Source organism: Cupressus sempervirens, chromosome 1 (genome assembly GCF_028749045.1).
Source record: "Cupressus sempervirens isolate cs-2001-9-10 chromosome 1, ASM2874904v1, whole genome shotgun sequence".
Classification (NCBI taxonomy): Eukaryota; Viridiplantae; Streptophyta; class Pinopsida; order Cupressales; family Cupressaceae; genus Cupressus; species Cupressus sempervirens.
In genome coordinates, this window is record NC_143118.1 from 680,386,585 (window position 1) to 680,411,686 (window position 25,102).

Below are 25,102 nucleotides of genomic sequence, written 5' to 3' on the forward strand. Positions count from 1 at the left end.
AATCCACACTTTTACTTGAACTTCAAACTATCATAACTTTCACATTCGATCTTCATTTTTGACAAAAGGAATGTCATTGGAAAGCTTTTGATGGGCTCTTTCATTTGAAATCCATTATTGACCACTTTTGAGATGATTATTTTTTTCACCTTTTTATAGCCTTTGGTCCTAGTTTTGACCAAACTTTGACTGGTCGTAACTTTGTCATCTAAACTCCAATTTTTTTCCGTTCAAGTTGTGTTGGAGTTAGAATTGTGAGGACTTCAACATGGTAATAATTATTGCAGTTTTGGAGATACTTCATATTTCAGTGAAAATATCCTTCGGATCAAGCCTCCCCACTAAAAAAAGAGCTTTCGAACCTTCAAAAGTTTATTTTTACATAAAACAAAAAAAAAGGGCATGTTTGCCTCACTTGTCTAGTATCATCTATACAAACTGCTAGAATTTTGAATATCTGAACCATCAAACACATTATGAGGAATTACATAACACTGCTAATACAATCAACCATATATCCACCAGTTTTCACTGTTACATCCATCACCCACATAGTACCAACTAGTAGAAATAGAAGCAATAAAACTAAAATAACTGATGAAATGGAAAAGGTATCAACATTTTGGATCTCTCATATAGAAACATAATTAGAAAATGAACCTTTCAAATCCTCTTTTACCATCACTGGTTGTAGACATGATTCTACTTGCACTTGATCCTCACTAGCTACTACATACATGAGAGTCAGTTTACTACTTGCATTTACTATCATTTTCAAATGTCATGTGTTTACAATTGATCCTTCATTCTTCATGTGATGAGCTCTTATAATGTATTCAATTCCATTTTTAAACAAGTGATACCTATTATGTTCCCTATAGAAGATATCTTTCCTATCATATAAATATAGGCTACCCAACACAATCCCACAAATATCAAGTGGAACCACATCAAATTCAACCTCATATATGAACTTAGATGTTATTGCAAATCTTAACTTACATTGCTTAGTTACTCGCAATCTGTTACCATTGCACACCCAGCCTAATGGATGAGGTCTCTTATATGGCTTAATTTCCAATCCCAACTATTTAACAACTTCCTATGAAGTTAAATTAACTTGGGACCCACTATCTATCAATGTGTTAATTTTAGTGTTCTTAGAAATCACCCTTATATGAAAAATTTCACACCTTTTACTATCTTCAGGAACAACATGACTTTTGGAAGTGGAAGCATGTGAAACATCAATGGTAAAATCAACAAAAGCTTTAGCTTTCAAACTCATAGCCAATATTGTTGTCTCATCACAAGAATCTGATCCAAGATCCCGAGCAACAACTATAGACTTTTTCTTTCCATTTTGATCCTTCTTAAACTACTTTTTTTCAACTTTGGATACAATTTCTAACACTTTTCTTCTGCATGCCCTTTCCTCTAACAATGTGAACCAATAGGCTTGTCACCTTCCTCTTTCTTTGTTGTGGCTACTTTCTTGCCCTTCTTTTGTCCTTCAGGAGGAACAAATTCCTTCTTTGAACTGAAACCTATGTTTCCTCCATCTACTTCAATATGAGTTGCTTGAACACATACTTCATCAAAGTTAGAAGGACTAAAAATCATTATTGTATGCTTCAAATATGAATACATTCCACCTATATACCTTAATAAAGTATCTTGCGTGCAAAGAGGAATTCCAAGAGTTAAAGTCTTCCTCCTAAACACCTGTGTATAATCTTGGACAGACTGCCCTTTACCTTGTTTTAGATTTTGCTACTCCATAATGGCTTGTTGCATATAACCCAAAGGATAAAATTGTTTCTTCAAATCAGAAGTACAAAGATGAAATGATTTTACTGTGTGTAGCAAGATCACCCTGGATCTTCCTCTCCCACCAGACTAATGCAGTGCCTCCCATCCTGAGAGTAGCTAGCTAGATTTTGTAAGAATCATCCAAAATATTTTGAACCCTACAATACACTTCAATCTACTTAAGCCAATTATCCAATTTTTCAACATCCAATTCACCATTATATATAGGCAAATCAAACTTTACATCAAGCTTTAGCAAGCGTGTCTTCACAGAATGTTTCTTTTTAGAAGAAGTAGACAGAGAAGAAGAAGATGATGAAGAAGATGATGAAGATGGGGATGGAGGTTCAAGAGGGTCACTACCACCTCCTACTCCTTTGCCTTTGTCATCTTTTGATGAAGATTTAGCTTCTTCCTTCTTCCTAGCCTTGTCCACCTTTCTCAAGTGTCGTTCATGCCTCACTTGAAGAAGAATGTCCACCAAAGCTTTCAACTCCACAAAAGCTCTCTGAAAGGCTTCTACATCAAACTCTAAAAGATTTTTTCTAGATGCCATGAATTGCAAAAAAGTTTTTTTTTTTCATACTTCTAGATTGAACTCTTCAAGTTCACCTTCTCTTGTTTCAACTTCAACCTGATTAACATTCACCACCTATAATTTCACTACAAAAATAGGCTCCAATATCAAACTTGATCTGATTTAGGATCTTCAAGTTTTATGACTTAATCCCAATAATCAGATATGCTTTCCTGATCCAAGTAGTAAAGACATGGCTATATATTTAAAACTATTCAAATTACAAAGAAGAATAATCTAGGACTGATATAGAGGAATTCTAACCAATTACATAAAGTTTATTTAATTCTTTTGCTAAAGCAAATTAACATAATTGAAAATGCAGCAAAGAACAACACATAATCAACTGACAAAAAAGAAATGAGAGATAAGAGGCACAACACAATTTGATCTCGGAGTTTGGCCTATCTAGACTACATCTTTGGGTCCTACTCCAACTGGTGGACTGATTCGATTAACTCCAAAAAATCAATTACAATGTGTTACAATATCAATCCCTTCAAATACATCAGCATTATTTTTCTCTAATGTACGGGACTGAAAAAATGTCCTCCAAAATTTACTCTCTCCTCCTTAACAATAAGTCATCCTTCTGATTCCTCTCAAAGATTGAATAATCACAATAATTTTTCTATGTCTTGGGAAGGTCCCCTACCCCCTCATTTTATACATAAAAATAACCTAAAATAGGACAAAAATATATTTTACATTAATAGGGCCTTTCACAAATTAAATTTTAAAACCCCCCCTTTTTGCCATTTTATATTTTTGGCATTTAACAATTTTTGGGTTAAAAGTTATAACAAAATAACAAAATCCATTATTTTAAATAATTTTGGGCAGATTTGTTATGGGTATATATCAACTCTTCGTCTAATATATGAAATATATTATAAATAGACAATTGGTTGGCCTTACTTTTAGGAGGGAAATGGTTGGGAGTTCAACTCCCATCATCTAATTCCTTTAATTCAAATTAAATAATCATTTTAATTTTAATTTTAATTGTTTCCCTCTCTTTAAGATTTTATGAGGTTATTAAAATCCACACTTTTACCTGAACTTTAAATTGTCATAACTTTCACTTTCGATCTCCATTTTTGACAAAACAAACGCCATTGGAAAGCTTTTGATGAGCTCTTTCATTTGAAATCCATTGTTGACCACTTTTGAGATGATATTTTTCACCTTTTTATGTCCTTTGGTACCAGTTTTGACCAAACTTTGACTAGTCATAACTTTGTCATCTAAACTCCAATTTTGCCCGTTCAAGTTGCGTTGGAGTCAGAATTGTGAGGACTTCAACATGGCACTAATTATTGGAATTTTGGAGATACTTCAAATTTTAATGAAAATATCCTTTGAATCAATCTTATGAGGATTATGAGGCAATTTAGGGGAGTTTAACTTGAACACACATAACCAAATAGGAAACAAGAAACACTATTTGAAAGAAAATTATAAAGTTTTAATATATGTAAGTCAGGCACCTGTACTGATCTAGCCTCCTACTACTCCCACAGGTCCTAAATATGTAGGTTGTATCTAAGCTACATGTACTACATTGTGTATACAAAACCCTTTTTTTTCCTTATCATTTTCTTCCTTTTCCATTAAAAAAGATACAACAGAGACATGGCCAATAAGAAGGAGAGGATCAGTACCATGTTATAACATAATCTATCAAAATTTAATGACTTTTAGTTACCTTCAACAACATTGAGAAGTGGTTACAAGATGGACTCTATCGAAAATGAAAGGATTCATTATGCTTTCCATGCACTCGCATGATTTCTCAACTATTAATGCACTTGTAGGATTCTTTCCCCTTCAACCCTCCCGCATGCCCACACTTTGCCATGTGAAAATAAAATTAAGTTTCACCTTTTTTTATTTCATATCTCAACAATGTTTAAATTCTGACAAAAGTACTTAAGTGCCATCAAAAATTTAACAAGTAACTTAAGTCTCATCAAAATTTTGACAAGATACTTAAGTATCATCAAAATTTTGACATTTTCGAAATCATATTTAAAAAAATGTTAATCTGACAAGCCAAATTGGCATGTCATCAAAACAAAACCCAAATGTTAGTGTTTAAGTCACACCCTCTTGAAAATGAAGTTATAACAAATAAATAAAAAGGAAAATTGGGGATTGGTAGAGAGATTGGGTTAGTTATAGAATCAAGAAATCTTTTCAAAATTCCTTGAGAGAAAAAATAGGACACACAATGGTCGTAGCTAGAAATTGAAGGATTTATCATTCATTGGACTATCCAGGTTCTGTACGTGTTCACATCTACTCTTTGATAAATGTACATGTTTAGAAACATTTATTTTTAGAGCTCACAATGGTTGGAATTATAGTGTCTTGTTTGTTTCATGAACTATAATTTTTTCTTGAAAATTGTAGTTAATCTTTGCCATCATTGTACTCTCATTCTTTTCAAATCTTAGATTAAAAAAAAATAGCATAAGAAACCACAAAGTCATTGTTTAGATAGTGGAAATCTAGGAAGTTAATAGCTGAGGAGTTGGATACAATTGAATCAAATAAATGGTATCTATAAGTAAAAAAAATTGATAGGTAATAGAATTACTAGGACACTAATATTTATTAGAAGTATTACAATTTTGTGAGATTAATCTTAAAACTACTTTACACATCTAGTTGGGGTGGGCATCATTTGTCTCTAGCACCAAATAAATAAATTTGGTGGATTGTCCAAATACCAAACCCATGGATTCCAAAACTTAGCATGTTGGAAACATTTTTGTTCTTCTTGGTTAGGAAATTGGACCATTGTTAACCACTAACACAAATTAGAATATGTTCTTGATGTAAGTGGACTTTAATGCAAAACTTTAAGGATAATGAGTCATTTAAAAATGCATAGGTAAAAGGGATATTGACCAGTCCAAATGAAACTTATGGAAAGAAAATATAAGGAATATTATGTGGAAAATAAATCACAACTTCAAAAATTTCGCTCGGCAAGAACCAATGTCAAGTGGTAGACTTTCCGACACAAGAGGGTGCCAAGTGACAAGAGGATGGTGTCAAGTAAGCTAGACACATGAAGGAGCTGAGTGACTTAGCACTTAGCGAAACTTGGCACAAAGTATGCCAAGTGTGTTCGGTCATCATTGCAAGATGATGCTTGGTAATAGAGGATGCTGAGTGAGCTAAAAAATAATAGCAAATAGAGAGCCTGATCAAAGACTAGACCGAGTGAGCAATATAACAGACTTTCATTAAAACACAGAGAGCCAAAGGATGAAGCTTTCAAATGTGAACTTCTCAAATGCAATAATATCATGCAATGATGAATAGAAGAAGAGAACAACAAGGATTTGTATGCCTGCTTTCTTTCTTTCTATTCAAATAAGATAAAAATATTACAAAAAAATTTGGGAGCATATGAGTTCAGCCAAAAAACCCTAAAATCTTAAAACTAATAAAACTTTAAACTTTAAACTTACAACTCTAATGGTTGCATACAACAATGCCTAGAGAAATCATTGCTTCATAGGTTGAATCAATAATGAACTTATAGAATGACAAAATAGGTCCAATACATGCTGTAGATTCCTTCTATCTTCTATTCTCTAACTTGATCTACCGATCAACTTCCTTGTTTGCTCTATGCTCTTGCACTTCACTACTCTGCTCTACAACTCTTCAATTGATCAAATGAATTAGATTCGTTCCTTTTGTCTCCTTGCTAAAAAGTGTTTTCCCTCTCTTTTCAAATTTGAACTCATCTATTACATTCAATGTTTCTGACTATTGTAGACCATAAGGGTGGTAGGTGGGCATTTGGCTCTAGGGGCAAACCTACTGCATTAAATATTTCAACATTTCCCCTTTGTCTCGAGCCAAACCAAACAAGGATCACTCCTGATCCAAATCAACTACACCAAGACTCTCTCTTAGGTGCACAAAAGTTCCTATACTTAAAAGCTTAGTAAAAATGTCTACTAGCTACTGCTTAGACTTACAAAATTCCATTTTGACATCTTCATTCTCCACCAACTCTCTAATGAAGTGATATCTGATCTCTAGATGCTTGCTTCTCCCATGAAAGACTAGATTCTTAGATAATACAACTGAGGAGATTTTGTCACAATAAATTGTGGTTCCATCCTCTTGCCTTTCATTCAAATCTATCAAGATCCTCCTTAACCAAATATCTTGACAAGCTACTCCATTTTTTGCTATGTATTCAGTATCTTCTGTAGATTGAGCAAAAATAGGTTGTTTCTTGGATGCCCATGAAATTGCACCCGATCCCATATGAAACATATATCCAGAAGTGTTCTTCCTATAATCTAAGCTTCCAGCCCAATCACTACCTGTGTAACCAACCAACTTGAAATCCTTATTTGTAGTATACAAAATCCCAAATCCCTTGGTACCATTCACATACCTTAGGATCCTCTTTCCCACTTGCCAATGGGAATCCTTTAGTGTTTTCATAAATCTGGAAATCAAACTTAATGCATACATCATGTCTAGCCCAGTTGTAGTCAAATACATCAAACTTCTAATCATACTCTTGTATAGTGTTGGATTCACATTTTTGTCAAAATCTTTCTTGCTTAACTTTAGACCTATTGTTGTTGGTGTTGGAGCTACCTTATTGTTTTGCATTTTGAATCTCTCCAAGATCTGCCTTGCATATTTTTCTTGAGAGACAAAGATGCCATCATACATTTGTTTTACTTCTATGCCTAGAAAGTACTTCAAGAGATCTAGGTCTGTAATTTCAAATTCATTCTTCATCACCTTTTTGAACTCATCCATTAGGAAATTATCATTTCCAATGAGGAATAAGTCATCAACATACAAGACAACAATCAATACATTACCATTTGTTTCCTTGATGTAAAGTGTGGTCTCACCATCACTTTTTCTAAAGCCATTACTCATCAAGTATGAGTCAATCCTATTGTACCACACCCCTGGAGCTTGCTTGAGCCCATATAGAGCTCTCTTCAATTTATACACTTTGTGTTCTTCACTTGCAACTTCATAGCCAGGTGGCTGCTCCACATATACTTCTTCCTTCAATACACCATTTAAGGATGTGAACTTCACATCCATTTGATATACCTTCCATTTGTGTTGGACTGCAATTACTATGAAAGCACACACAATTTCCATTCTTGCAACTGGGGCATATGTCTCATCATAATTTCTACCTTATTGTTTCTTATACCCCTTGACCATTAATCGTGCCTCATGCCTATCTATTTTTCATTTAGCATTGTACTTGGTCTTGTAAACCCATTTCACTCCACTTACTTGTTTCCTGGGAGGAAAAGTAGTTAACTCCCATGTCGCATTCCTTTCAATAGCATCTATTTCCTCATCCATGGCATTACACCATTTCTCTTCATTCATAGCTTCCTCAAAATAAAATGGATCACTATGAGAAAATAATGAAAAATTTACACTCTCATTGTAATCTTCATCATACCTTTCTTCTTGGTATCTCTACCTTATACTTTTGGTCTTTCTTGGCAATAGGGAGACTACATTGGGGTCTGAATTTTTAGTATTGTTGCTACTACTATTTTGCATACTAGCTCAGGGTTGTCTTGATGTGCTTGGAGCTATTGCTCGGCATGTTAAGGGTTGCTTTCCTTTTTTCCTTTGTCTACCATCCATGTTCACTACTCCATCTTCTTGTTGATCACCAATGTCATCTTCTTCCTCTTCAATAGTAGGAACTTTACCTGAAGTGCTTGAGGATTCATCTACTGAGCCATCCCATGACTGATTTTCAAGAAACTTCACATCTCTTGAAATGATGATCTTCTTGTCAATTGGATCATATAGCTTATAAGCCTTCGATTCTGAGCTATATCCTGTGAAGATGCACTTTAGACCTTTGTCATCTAGCTTTTTCCTTTGTCCTTTTGGCCGATGTGTATATGCTACACATTCAAACACTCTCAAGTGTTCAACTGTCCATCTGTTCCTTGACCAAGCCTCAAGAGGAATCTTTTCATGAACTAATTTTGTACGAAACCTATTGATTAAGTATACTATTGTTGCTACAACTTCTCCCCAATATTTAGTTGGGATTCCTTTTCCTTTCATCATGCTGCTTACAATTTAAAAATGGTCTTGTTCTTTCTCTCAGCCACTCCATTTTGTTGTAGAGTATAACTAGTTGTAAGCTATTTTCTTATGCCATTTTTCTTGCAAAAAATCAAAAACATATTGGAGGTATATTCCCCTCCTCTATCTAATCTAAGGACCTTTACACAGTGTTCACATTCCTTTTTAGCTAGGGCTTTGAATTCAACAAATTTATCAAATCCTTTAGATTTTATCTTCAAAAAATACACCCATGTCCTATGACTGAAATCATCTAAGAATGTCATAAAATAAGTACTCCTCCTAATAGAAGTAGTTTTCATAGGGCCTACCAAATCAAAATGCACCAATTCTAATGGTGCTCTAGCCCTTCTAGAATTTCTAGAATTAAAGGGAAGCCTATGTTTCTTACCTGAATCTACTATGCTTGGAAAACCATCTACTATTCTTTTCTTGGACAACAAATTGAAACCAGAATAGCCAAGATGTCCATACCTGAGATGCCAAAGCTTAGAGGGATCTTCAATCACTCTCCTAAGAGCTAATTGTTGATGTATTGATGTACATGGATGCTTGGGAGGTACAACACTGACTTGAGAAGAGAAGCATGTCTCTCTATTCAATGGGAACATCCTGTTCTTTTTCATTTAGACTATTGCAAGTAATCTATTACTTTCATCCTTCTCATGAATGACACACTTGTCATTTTGCATTAGCACTTTGTATCCATTTTAAATGAGTTTTCCAAAACTCATCATGTTGTGCTTCATTCAAAGGGAAAAATATGCATTATGTATCTCCTTCTTCTCACCTTGCTTGATGTGCACCATAATAGATCCGTTTCTCACTATGGGAATGGTTCCATTGTTTTCCATCTTAAATTCAGACTTAAAAGTCTTAGCAATGAAAGAAAATAAACTTTCATTGCCACTCATGTAGTTGCTGCAATTATTGTCCAGTTATATATCTTATGGCTTCCTTCTTCACCGATGTTACACATAATGAAGGTTGTGGGGTTTTTTTCATTTCCCATGTTCACATCAACCATATTAGCAATTTTCTTTGACTGATCAGCTGGCTTCTTCCAGCATTCACTTGCATAATGCCCATACTTGTGGCAATAGTATCACTCAACGTTGCTCTTGTTGGAGTTGTAATTCTTCTTACCTCCTCTAGAGCTATTTTGAGAGGTGCTCACTCCCTCTTGGTTGCTTGTTCATCCTAAGCTTTCTACACCAACATTCCTTTGACCATTTCTTCCATGACCTCTACTTCTCAAGCCTCTATCAGAGCCATTTCTTCCTCTCCCCTGCCTCTTGAATTTTCTTGAGCCTTAAAAGATTTCTCTTGGGAAGTTGTTGATATGTTTATCTAGTGTTCATGGATTTGAAGAGTTCTCATCAACTCATTCATGGTTAATGTGGTGAGGTCCTTTACTTCCTCTATGGTCATCACAAGGTTGCCAAATTTCTAAGGTAAACTCCTCAATATTTTTTCCACAATCCTCTGCTCAACATTGTCTTCTTCACTTGATTTCAATTGGTTTATCAAAGTGGAGATTCATGAGATGAACTCTGCAATAGGTCCATTATCCCTCATCTGAAGGTTCTCAAACTCTCTTCTAATCATTTGTAGATTCACTATTCTTACTTTATCAATCACCTTGAAGTTTGTCTCAAGAATTTCCCATGTTTCCTTTACATAATTTTTTCCTGCAATCTTGGGAAAGATTGTCTCTGTCATTGCTGCCTCAATTAGACTTAATTCCTTAGCATCCTTTCTTGATGACTCTTTCAAATGATTCTTTTGATTGTTGTTTAGGGTAGCATACTGAGTTGGGTCTGTCACATCATTGAACCCATCAACCACAAATGCCCACAAATCATTGGCTACCATTATGTTTTTATCCTTTTTGCCCAAATATCATAATTGTTTCCATTAAAGGACAGTGGCTACTGCCATATCTTTCCTACAATTCCTGCCATGTCAAATATCTCTGAAAAAAAAATGCCCTAACTCACTATCAATGTGAGGCCTCAAAGCTCTGATACCATGTGAAAAATAAATCACAACTTCAAAAAATTTGCACAGCAAGAATCAATGCCGAGTGGCATACTTGCACAGCACAAGAGTGTGCCAAGTGACATGAGGATGGTGTTGAGTAAGCTCAGCACATGAAGGAGTTGAGTGACTTGGCACTTAGGAAAACTTGGCACAAAGTATTTCAAGTGAGATCGGTCACCATTGGAACATGATTCTCGGTAATAGAGGATGTCGAGTGAGCTCAACAATAATAGCGAAGAGACAGCCTAGTCAAAGACTAGACTGAGTGGGCAGTATAACAGACTACCATTAAAACACCAAGAGTTGAAAAATGAAGCTTTCAAGTATGAACTTCTCAAATGCAATAATATTATGCAATGATGAATAGAATAAGGTAAAAATAAGGATTTGTATGCCTACTTTCTTTCTTTCTATTCAAATAAGGTAAAACTATTACAAAAAATTTGAGAGCATTCAACTTCAACCAAAAAACCCTAAAATCTTCAAACTGATAAAACTTGCAACTTTAAACTTATATCTCTAATGTCTACATACAAAAATGTCTAGAGAAATCACTTCTTTACATGTTGAATCAATAGTGACCTTACATAATGAAAAAATGGGTTCAACACATGCTAAAGCTTCCTTTTGTCTTTTGAACTCTGACTTGATCTATTGATCAACTTCCTTCTCTGCTCTATGCTTTTGCACTTCTCTACTCTTCTTTGCAAATCTTCAACTGATCAGATGAATTAGATTTATTCCTTTTGTCTCCTTGCCAAAATTTTTTTTCCCTCTCTTCTCAAATTTGAACTCACTTGCCGCATTCAATGTTTTTAATTGTTACAAGCTGTTAGGGTGGTAGGTGGGCATTTCACTCCAGGGGAAGACCTACTGCTTTAAATCTTTCAACATATTAATTGAAATGGCTTATAATGGATTAAACAACTCATTTATTTTTTCTTTTTCTTCTATATCAATTTACAAATTCTTTTTTGGGAACCCTCTTAAACTCACTTAGAATGACACATGGAATTTTTTAGGAGAATGTTACAAAAACTAGGGTCTTTAGAAAATTTATTCTAGTTTAAGTTGGGGGTTTTACTGATAACAACATTACATCTATTGTGTTGAATCATTTGCATTGGTTACATTCTGAAACATAAAATGAAGTAAGAGCTTAAAGAGCTCGGTTAGAAAGTACTGGTTGGTTCTTTTAAAGAAAATATAGTTAAATAGGAGGACACTGAATTGGAGAATGATGTTTGGTTATTGGGTGTAAATAGTACACTATTCTATGTAACCCCAAACTATACACTTAACCTTGTGGAAACTAATCAAATAGTGAACACCCCACATTTTGGTATAGGTTGAGATGCATGTAGTTGGATTAATTTTACAAGATTCATTTCTTCATAGAGATTATACCTATCTTTAAGTAAGCATTCAAAATTTATTTTAAAACTTCTAAACCATGTAAGCTTAAACTGAATGGATGGGTACTCTCCCAGAAATTGAATTGCTTAAGTAAATGCAGATGACTGCATTATCTGAATTAGTTATTTTTGTTACTTACATGTTATTCTATTGAGTGAATTTTGGTTACATTGTGGAAATGGTAAAATCCAATGCCACGATAACTATACTTGAGAATTTTCTCCAAATACTTTTCATAGGATGCTTGTTTTAAAGTTTTCTCTACACAAAAGGGGTTATAAACAATAGATAAGATTGTTATACTCTTCCACTTGAAACATAGAATGTATATTATTAATATATCTATGACCAAGAGATGTACGTTAAGTGATGGCTTGTTTTCATAACCACTACCTGAAGTGGATTATCTTTGTCTCCCCAAATGAGTTCATCTTCTAAATTGTGATGTCAAACTGCTTTCTCTAAATTATGAGTTATGCTGAGTATAGATGAATATTTCTACAAGTGTTTTTAGTGTAGTTCTAACTCTTTTATGGTTGGGTGTAATGTGGAAAATGGGAGGTTTAGAGATAGAGTTTTAATTTTTTTGTTTCTCTTTACCCTTAGTTCTGATTGCTTGAATACATTATGCATTGTTTCTTCTTTCAGTTAATTTTGGCACTTCAAATTCTTAGCCAAGCTATTTCATTTATGTATATGAATAGATATGTTGTACTTATTTTATCCACACCAATAGATGTGCAAAGATTTCATTTCTTCATATGAGTAGATGTGCTATGATTTATTTCTTTGTTTATATGTATGGTATTATGTTTTTTCCTACCATATTTCTTGTTTAGGCTACTTATACATCTATATAAAGTAATATGTCACATGGCTACACTAGATCCATCTGATCCTCTTGTTCTGAGTTGGTAGGCTTCTTGTGGCAAGGTTGGGGCATTCTTCCTATCGGGAAGGACCTTGGGGTAACTAAACACTCTATGGATGGCATGGTAAAAGGGTTTGGGCCACACTCCCATGTCATATAGTAGATGGATGAAGTCCAATGGCTTTGGAGACTAGAATTTATAGGACACGTGTTCAAAGCATCTTGTTTTTTTTTCAGTGATGTATTGTTAACTATCACATGAGATGACTATATTGATGAATTCTATATTTGGGTAATGTATCATTCATGATGTTGATGTAATTGATAAAACCTACATCTTTGATGGATGTATAATGTGTAGATCAACAACTCGGCAACATATTTTAAATTACTTTTCATTATAGAAAATTCCATTGTTAATCTTGATTATTGCTTAGCAAATGGTTTATGAATTTTCAACTAAGATTTTGCTTTTTTATTTTCTCTTTTCTCAAATGTATGATGTTGCATTTTCTGACTAGGACATGGTTTCTACACTTTATAAATTGATCTAATCTCTAAATTGATAAGGCTCTGTGTTTTCAAGAACAAGAAGGGCTAGCTCAATACCTTTATTAAGATTCAACATTTTTCTTTCCTATCAAAATTCAATCTAAATATCATCCTAAGAGGATTATAACGGTCCATGTATATGTAATTATATGTGTTATTGCATTCTAAACTTTTGTCCCCAGTGTGAGTATATCTAGATGTTGTGAGTTTTCCAACACTCAATTGACAGTCACTGAACTATGAGATATTTTGAATAGAGAATTATAATATATAGAGGAGGAGGTTAAAATTGATTTTTGTTAAAAAGTCTTTACATTGGTCACTTCTTTCACATCATACAACTATGAAGCATTTTCTTCAAATTTATTTATATTCCTCTTATAGTCTTTTGTTGGACTTATTACATTAATTAGGTTAGTTTCTATGTTTAGATTAGATAAATAAAATTAGTTAATATATAGTTGTTGGGAAGTTATTCCCATAAGTAGTTGTTGTAAGGGAAAATAAGACTATATAAAGATGCTCATACATCAATGTAAATATTATTCATATCATTTTCAGTATCAATTCTTTATGTTTTTTAATGTATCGAGAAAATTTGAATCAACAATTTCAGTATTTTATATTTTTGCTCTTTCATTTGGTATCAGAGCAGGTTGATCAATGGGGAGAAGAGTGTTGTTAATGGATTTTGGATAATTAGACCCTAACTTCTGTAGATTTATTGAAGAGAGGTTTGAGACTTATTGTGCAGATATTATAATGTTATATTTTCCATGAATATGTTGTGATTGTTCTTTTTTATTAGATATAAAATAGGGATCAGTTACAGATTACATGCATCACTTGTTTTTTCATTACATTATTTGTCCTACAATATTGTTTTCTAAACAATGGATAAATTATCTACAATTCCTAAATTTGAAGGGCCTAAGTTTCACACATGGAAAATAAAGATAAAATTTCTTTTGATTGAAAAATATTTATGGGACATTGTTAATGGAACTATTCAGAAACCCCAAGATGGAGATGAAATAACAAAGTGGACAACCAAAGATCATAGAGCCTCTACATTGATTGGACTTGGTCTATCAAATGCATATTTGCACCATAGTGATGTTTCAAAGACTTCAAAAGAAATATGGGATGGGCTTAACACCTTGTTTGGTTCACATGCTTCTAGTACAAAAATGTCCATAAAACAAAAGTTGTTTAGGTTGAAAATAAATGAAGGTGATAACATTGTTCAACATATAAGTACTTTTCGTTCACTTCTTAATCAACTTGCAGGTGTGAACTCTAAAGTTAATGATGATGATGCCAAAGAAATCCTACTTAGTAGCATGCCTTTAAGCTTTGATCATTTTTTTTTCATTTTGAACAAAATGAATCTTAGCCTAGAAACTATAATTTCTTCTTTAACTGATGAAGGAAATAGAGCTCATAAGAGTCATAATTTTACTAGGGATTATGCTTTATTTGCTAGAAAGAAATCTAGTGTTCCTGGCAGAAGAGAACTAAAAAAAAGTTATTATCAGCAAAGTGGACATGTACAAATAAATTATTTTTAGTGGGCCAAAGATCTTATCGATTGGAAGTTGAAGAAAAATACAACCTTTGTTGCAGTTGAAGGTGAGACACACTTTTGTGATTTCACAATACATTCAAATATTGATGATTGTGATAGTCCACCTGAAATTGATACAAGATTTGTGCTAACTTTTTTCTTAGAGAGGATTATTGCATGGGAATCAGCTATTTGTGTCCCTATAAAGTCGGGGCTTGGAAAAATCATCCCTAAAGATAAGAAGGAACTTTATAGATTTGTGTCCCTAATGAAAAGAGGGGGCTTGGTTGCATGATTTTCCTTCTATGGAGTGAAGGGGGACAGGATTTGAAGAATGGTGTTAGAGACACTTGGAGCAGATGTTGACTTTGGAAGGAAAGATGTCCATGCATAGTGGTGATTGTTTCTACAGCACTTGAGAAGCATTATACACACTCGAAGAAGATGTGGACTTTCGGAGGAAAGACATCTCATGTGTAGCACCAAAGGAGGCATCAGGCACACTCAATGGAGATGTGAAATTTTGGAGGAACTATGTCTCATTGTGTAAGGGAGGTGGAAACAATGTTATTATGATGATGACTTTAGGATTTGCAATCTGAAGTTGTGCAAACTACTTTCAAAGATTAGCAAAGGAGCTTCATCAAAGTTTCCAAAGGAATAATCTTGGTCAAGGCTTTTCACTTTTATTGGATTAATGTAATAAGGGGGGGATGTTGGACTTATTACATTAATTAGGTTAGTTTCTCTGTTTAGATTAGATAAATAAAATTAGTTAATATATAGTTGTTGGGAAGTAAGTAGTTGTTGTAAGGGAAAATAAGACTATATAAAGATGCTTAGACATCAATGTAAATATTATTCATATCATTTTCAGTATCAATTCTGTATGTTTTTGAATATATCCAAAAAATCTGAATCAATAATTTCAGCATTTTATATTTTTGCTCTTTCATCTTTGATGCTTCTATCTTTCATTATATGATGAGTATTATTTGTGATATATCATAGCCTCCCTACACAAACCATAATATGTCAATTTGTGATCCTCTGTCAACTTTTGAAAGTAACAAGATTGCTATGGACCCACCTTTTCATACCTTGTCTTCTACTATAATAAATTCTCTTCAAATTGAGAGACATGACCAACTAGACCTACCTGCGTTTGTATACTGATGGGATGTGGTCTGAATTTGAACTTTGAACATGAGTTTGGATATGTATTTTTAGACCCGTGTAATTTGAAGTGTGAAACTTTGAATTGTGAATCTTGAACTTCACATTTTGGGGTTTAAGTTCAATGACTTCCAACAACACTGTCACTTTGTAAAGCACAACTTCATAGGAACATTATTTGCATAAATCATCATGAAAGATGGGAAAATTTAGGGGGATTTATTTGTGGAGCTTTTAAATGTTGGGTGCGAAAAGAAAGCAACACCATCGATCAAAAATAAAGTTGATTAAGTTCTTCATTAGAGGGCTTAAAACTGGTATAGAGTGGTGTATACAAATACTCCTGATAAATTTATTAGATGGCTTCCCCAATTGTTTAACATTGGGATAAACTTGTATATATTTGATAAATGATATTCCTATGGTAAATATTGGAGTTGTTTGAGGGAAACATAATTAAGAACCAATACCGCATGAAACAAAATCTTGTATTTAATTCATTTCAAAATATAATTCAAATCCATTTCAAATAATGTAATTTTTGTGGATGTAAAAGCTAAGTTGTGGATAGGTGAAATCTTACGTGTGTCTGTAAATTGAGTCTATAATCAGTCCTGGCCTCCTATCATAGAACATTGAGTGTGGTAAGGGAAAGCTAGGTTGATCTGGGCATACAGTCATATTTGTCATACCATGTCTATTTTTTCCAAATTACAACTTACAAAATTATTGTTCTGCCTGTGTGTCTTGTTGGTGTTAACTGGTCTCCAATAATTGAAATTTCATCATTTTTTCTCTTCTATTATGTATCCAAATCATTTTCATCATTTTAAAGATGGACTATCTCATACCTCTTCTCATCTAATTATGAGCCATGTCCTCTTCAGCTGTCAACTCTCATGGTAGAAAGCTTGTAAATTCTACCAAAAGTATAAATTAATTGCTGAAGGATAGGGTATGCACTTTTATGTTCTTCTGTAAGTATTCTTTTACCACCTATAATTATCCCTTTTCAAAATACTTGAATTGAAATAGTTACTCCATCTAATTTTAGTTTTACTGAGATTTTTGCATCTTCGATCAGGTTCACTTCTGTAGTTGTTCTAATTTTATTTTGGTTCCAAAGCTTTCTTTTTATTTCTTACAGTAGGGAATTAAAAAATTGATTGTAATGTCTCACGAACTTGGATAATCTTTTTCTTTTGCTTTCATGATTGATTGTAATGTCTTCCGTAAAGGCTGTGGAGTGTAAGGTTATCAATAGATTTGAGAGGCAAGCACCAAACATAGGGAAATAGAAGTATGACGTGTTTCCATGTGGGTTATTCCATTTTTAAAATAATTTTCTTATTAATTTTAATCATTGCAAAGGATACCACTATTGAATCTTTTCTTCATATCTGAATTGTATGAGAACTGTTCAAAACTATCCCAAAAAATTGACTTCCAATACCATTATATGCATTAAAAAAACACTACCTTAATTAGAAATCGTAAAATATTTTGATAAAATGATAGGAAAGTTTTAAGAAATCTGTTTTTCTAATTTTAGCTATTTAAAATATTATCTAACTCCCACTATCATTTTTATCATTGTGTAATAGAATTTTTAGAAATTTATCTAATTATTGCAATTTAGATGAAAAATATATATTTCCCTCTTTATTTAATATTATATATAATACAAATGTAATCTATGTAGCAATCAAACCAAGTAAGCTCATTAATCCATGAATAACTAATTAATGCATGATATACCTACTATCACAAGAATATCACCAAATATAAATGGCTAAAGGATACCAATGAATCTTAATATGAAGAAATTAAAAGTATTGTTTTTAAGTTTATATCATTAAAGTACCTTCAATTTAAAATGATTGAATTGAAAATAACAATATACTCTTATATTTATCTATATCTATACAAGAAAAATAAGTCTTTTGATTCCCATATAGAATCTTAATTTATAATATTTTATGGGATTTGTATATATGTAAAGATTTATTTATACTCTTATACAATATGCATAAATAAAGAGTTATCTATAAACTAAGGAAAGTAGATTCATGTTTCTACTTTTAAACTTTTTGTAGACATGATAAAGAGTCATTCTTGAATTAAGTTAAAAATTAGAGTTAACTAGTGCTCTTGGCTTAGGATTAATAAGCCATAAAAAAATATCTTATGTAGGAGGAAATTAGTTAGTCATCTTCATTTTATATTAAGATTTATTCCTCTCATCTTTGTTCACATAAGAGCATTAATTTTCTTCTTTCAATAGTTGTTTATGTGAGATAACTGGTATAAATAAAATAACTTCCATGGTCTTATAAATTATGGATGAATTCACATTGAGAGTAAGATTTATATCTTTCCATAACATTATAAATAGGTTAAACTACAAAAATATTTATATCTTTCATAGGATATAGTCATAAATGTTACTTTAATACATTCTTATATAAATAGGTTAAAATTTTGTGAGTTGCCTTAATTTTGCAAGGATTGGCTTGGAGAGCATTTCTATAAAGCGCATTAATACCTAAAAGGATTTGCATCTCTCATAGCTAAACTTAGAATCAATTATTAAATGTGTAAACTAACAAACATCAATGATTTCTTAAACAACAAAATTTAGGACATTCAATTTTAAGCACTCTGCTCTTCATTTATTTTATAATGCAGGTCATTTTATATAAATATGTGAGAAGGAAAACTTTTATGACTTGTCAAATAATATAAAAAATTAATAGATAAATGATCTATTTTAATAATTTTTTCAGAAAGATGAGATAATAATCTGTAGAATTTCAACCATCTTCTTTCTAGTCAAAACAATGTTATGACCTTTTACATGTTTGTAATCATATATTTAACTTTTTCCTTACTTTTTTAAGACATAAAAACCATCAACATCAAAATCATATTATAAATATTGTGAGTAACATTTCAAAAATAGCATACCAGTCATGTAAATTGACTCAAATTCATCTATCGCGTGGCTTGAGTTTTGAGAAACAGAAATCTAGAATTTTGCAAGTAACCTTGCTCTTTCTTTTCATTAGAATTTTTAATAGCTTTAAAGTTATCAGTGCTCATACATATGATGTAGAAGATTTTGAAATAATGGAAATGGAAGAAACACTACAGAATATTCATGCACACAATGTAAAATGTTTTGGACTCTATACTTGCATCAGAAATATGCATTTTCAACATGAATAATATGGTGAAAGGAAATTCTCCAACGATTCGTCATGCTTTCTAGGGCTACCTCAATCCCACATAGTATGGCCATTTACTTTGATGTGACTCCGTTTGTAGTTTAACTATGTTTCAACTTACTCTAGAACTCTTTTAGAAAGCGACTTTTGAAGTTTTTCGCCTCTTCGAATCATCAAAATATTCCCTTATTTCTCCTTGTGTTCCACCAATTACAAATTTGATTCCACTTGCGATTTAGATTTGCAATGATCCATACTTCCAATAATTTTGCATTTATGTGCTTGTTTCAATCCTCCATTCTTAGTGAACCACAAAATGAAATCTCATTTATCTATATAATACACACTATTTAAATTCCATACCAAAAACTTATTCCATTTTATTTTCCATGATAGGTATCTATAAAAGTTTCACAGTCTATAATTTTCATGCTTTCTCATTTTAATTATTTCTTCATTCCTCTGTGACATGGAACATATCTTTTCATTTTATGAATAACTTAAGTTAGGACACTTAATTAGCAATCAGATTATTTATTCTGCCTGTAACCTCATTTAGAGCATAGCTTGCACAACTTCTATATACTCCTAAAACATATTCAATGTTCTATACTTTCAATATTTTGTCTCTACATTGTATCATAAAAAATTAAGAATGGTTATTAAAATTGAATTGTAAATCTCAAGGTGATGCTAGATGGTGATTTGTTTGATTAAAAAAATGTTATTTAGTAATAAATAGTGATACTTTTAATTTATTGAGCCCATCTTTCATAAGAGTACATTTATTTAATTGTGTTTTCTAACTTTATTTTCCTTCTTTGACCATCTATACAAACACAAGTATATCTCCTTGACATCTTGTATAGAGAACTTTTCAATAATTATTGGGTGAAGGCACAACTTGTTACCTTGTTCTCTTTTTCCAATATAACTTACCTTTCTCCAACTCATTTTAGTTCTCATATATATCTACCAAAGGTTTTATGTTCCAAGTATATTTCATAAATATTTTGTGGAAAATAAACTATTGCCTACATTTACCATACTGAGATACTTCTACACATGTCCTTACATTTAGAATGGATTCTTTATCCATTTGATGTAGAATTAGAAAAATATATCTATTCCAAACAATATTTAATATCTATCAAAATTTACAGGTTGATTACCTCTCCTTTAATATATGCCTTAGTCATTGACAAAAATTTCCATAAAGCTTCTCAATAGAGATAAATTAGATATACATTCACTTCTTAAGTGTTTTCCATTGCATGATTTGTTCATCCAACTCAATTGACAACTAGATGTACGAATTCAATCTCTCTTATGGCCTCCACTTATAAAAATATACCTTTTCAAGAAAGTTTGCTAACCTTGTAACAATAGGAAAAATTCAAAATAGCTCTATAGTACAACTCACTCAATTTACTACTCCTACCATCTGTAACTCAAGGTGAGCCAATAGGTTTTGTGTCTTTCTTACCATATACCATTTCCAATTTCTTTAAAAAAACTTAGCAAAATAATAATTGTGCAAATCTAATGAATTCTATAGGTGGTTTATTGTCTCATAAATAGACGTATCTTTCATGGAATTTATGAAATCATTGGTGACCCCACTTTCTTCTTCAACGAACTAGAGGTACCTATACAACAAGTAGGAGCTTTGTTAGATACATTTACAAATGTAGGATATCTTGTCACATCTAAACCACCAAATCCTACAAAAATGATGTTTGGCTTGCATACATATCTACAAAGAAACCTCCACCCACTATTATTTCTCCTATCATAATTTTGAATCCATTTCACTCATAGTGGATGATAAAAATTTGCATGACTATAAAGAAAGACATTGACTGCCTCAGTTCAACAAAAACGAAGATGTGCACAAGTTTAGTTTTGATATGGTTGATAGTGAGATAACTGAATTTCATTTCACTTCATCTAATCCAAATACATAGCTCCATCCCCAATAAGTTCAAGATGGCAGTATTTATACATTGTCCCATGGTACCATTAAAATTGCAAATAATTTTTATAATAAGCTTAATATTGATACATAAATCAGTTTGATAGATAATTCAAGTCTTAACCATTCCTATGATGATCACTTAATTCCAACGCTTCAAATCTCTTTCACGCCCATTACAAATATCCAGGAACATAATGTTAATTCTTCTATTGATCTAGTTAGAATAATCATATGTGTGAATATTTCTTCTACAATAAAAAGGAAAAGTGATGCAACTGAGGTCCTTAGGAGGAATCTCAAAATGGTAATATGAACTATCAACTCTAAATGTTTCTTTTTTGGAGAAAATAACTCAAAAGCAAGGCATTAAATTGTTACAGATGTTACTTTTGTAGCAATAAAAAATGTTTGACACGTAGAATATAATGGTAACTTTGCATGTACACTAGGAACATCCCAATTGTTTATCAAACTTGATATCGAAGAGACCAAATAACTTCTATCTTAGTAATGCATATAATGAAATGAGTCTTCACATGCCAATAACAGACCTTCTAGGTGCAACTATAATTTTAACATGAAAGACCATACCCACTATCGCCACAAGATTCTTCATCAGGACAGAAAAACTCATTATCCATCTTGTTTGATGGAAAGGTGGGGAAAACTATATAAAAAAAGGGTCAAACAAAATGTTGAAGGATAATGGTGTTGTTCAAAGTGTGTAGCTAAATTTCTAGATCATAACTATAGATATGTTCTTTGAGTCAAGATTGAAAACTCAATAAGTAGTCTATGAGTGCCTCCTTCTCATGAAGCTACAAATAAACTCATTGGAATTCCTACAAAAGAATAATATTTGTTATCATTCAATTAGAAGGTGAAGACATGTTCAGAGGAGGCTACTGAACATCTATAATACTATCAATATATGTTTACCCTATTAAATGACATGGAAACATATAACAATGAAGCACAACTGAATCAACAATTGTTGAAATTGATAAGTTTGATGTCATAGGTGAAACCATATTTTTATTACAATAAATTCCTACACTCTACCTTCCTAATAAAAAATAACACCTGTAAGGTACTCAATTTTTACTAGCTCTTTTTAATTATTCCTTCTTATCTACTCTATATCAAATTCTATTTGTATGTAATCTATCTATGTATAGGGTACCAAAATCTCTTTAATACTTGTCACATACACTAGCTATAAATAAAAAAATGATTTATGGTTTCCTTATGAAATCTTATAGGTACACCATTTATGCTATACATGGTGATGTGACTTGATTTATTTTGGTGCATTTATACTTTCTACTCCACACATTGTGATGTTTCTCTCATCCTTACACTCAAGGGATAACTTGATGATGTGGTTTGATTGAGGCCTTGGAATTGTATATCTAGGGAACATTCTATTTCAATGTAAACAACTTAGATTAGTACTACAACCTACAATATAAAAAACTCATAAGAGAAGCCTTACTTGTAAATAATTCATAACACATATTTTACTATTTCAATTAAAGAAATGAGTAAAAGATGACATTGTCTTATTTTGCTAACATAGTTTCTCTTATGCTCTTATAATGTTTCAATGCTCAAAGATAGTGATCATTTAGTTTTCCTATTATTTGTGAATTGGACAATGAGCTAAAATGTGCAAGAGTCAGAAGGATAACAAAATCAAATTGAGCGTGTTGATCTTCAAAATCATAATAGAAGCGTCTCATATTATGATCTCCATCGAGAAGAAATAATTTCACATTGCTACATTTAATGTGTATTTATGTCCAACCAAACTCATGCTCATACACTACATTCCCACTTCCATCATTCTTCCAGTTCCTTGAATCAACTATCCCTTTTTCCCACTACAACACATCTTCTTGTTATCCCCAATTGCTAATATTGATAATAGTTGTAGAAGAGTCATATTAGTTGTTAAGTTGTCATTGATGTAAAGAGTGTTTGGTAGGACATTATGCTAATTCATTTAGAGTGCCACATCATTTGATTGGTGAAGAGGATTTGAAGATACTATAATGATGAATAAAGTATTGATAAGTATTTTGATTTCAGTGGGGACTTGATGAGTTTTTTGATAGTGTAATATTGATTTGATTAAGTTTTGAGATCATGTATAAGCAATTTATGAAGTCATGAAGTGAGAAGGGAAAGAGATAGCAAGTTGCACCAATCTAGTTAGTTTGATTAGTGAATGAAGAACTCAAATGTCACTAAGAACATGTAAAGTGAATGAAGAAAGATCTATATTAATTGAGAAAATATAGTATTAACCTAGTGTAGTACTGACTAATCAAAGTGTAGTATTACTTGAAAAAGAGAAAGAAGAATAGCTTTAGATGAGAATCAACTTGAGGTTGACATTTGATAGAAATCAACTAACTCAATTGTCTAAGAAATAAGTGGAAAATTGACACCAAAATGTGTTGATCATTCTATTAGATTTTTAAATGATACTTATAGGTCCTTTAACTTTAAGATGTTGCAAAACTACATTTCTTGGAGAAAAAGAAAAGAAGGGGGAAGAGGAAGATACATTTTCCAATTTTGGTCAAATAATCATTACAAAAAATTAAGAAGAAGAAATGTTAATATTCCCTCCATGGGCCTTCTGTTGATTTTATTAGTTTGATTGAAGGACTTCAATAATGACATATTCTTGTTAGAAATAGGAAATACTTGGGTGGGGGGTGGGGGGATGGGGGTGCATCTGCATTTCACAAAAAAAATTCCCAACTATGGATATCTTTTACAATCTTAAAACATACACATGTGAAAAAACTAAAAACAAAATGTACCAATGACATAATTCAATTCATAACACCATTATTTGTTAATTAAGGAAACCTTGGCAAAGGGAAAAACTTGGTGGGTGTGGTACCCAGAAAATGATCGACTAATCAAAATTATACTTTGAAAGATATTGAACATGTTATGAGTCTATTTCATCTATATAGTGTGTTTGTCCTTGTTAGAGGACTATTCCTTTTTAGAAGCTTCAACTCTATTTGGACTTGGTATTTAAATTATAAAATATATACAAGATGATTCTACTACCCGAACATGCAATTAATGATATATTTTGCATACAAAAGGAATAGATACATAAACCTTTTGATAATGTTGATATCATCAATATTTGATTTGTCGTTTGTAGCTTTATGTACACAACTTCTCATATACTATTATATCTCTTCTCTAAACTAAAGTTCACATCATAAAATATGTACATATTAATGTCCAAAGACATAACACAACCATTACACAACTTCACATTCAAACAATGTCCTTTATATGAAGTTATTCTCTCATGTTCTCTTCATGTCTTCACACATGTCCCAAAATACAAAACTAACTTTTGCTAAGTTATGGTTAACATCTATGATGTCATCCCTAATTGGTTAAGTAATTATTTTAGAAATCCAAAATAATTCCTTAACAAAATTGGTCATTCTCTTGCCTCTACTCTATTCAAGACATATAAGACTGCAACTAATAAAACATTAATAACTTTTTTCATATCATACATAATGACTTGCACTCTAACATGTAATGTCATTATACATTTTTCTAGCTTCCTCAAGTGCACATGTGCTAATTCAATGTCTATAAACTATGCAAACCAAAACAGGTGCCCCTGACTGATAATAATCATTTATAACATTTATAACACTTAGACAATTTTATAAGTCTTCAGACCAAAACTATGTCTCTG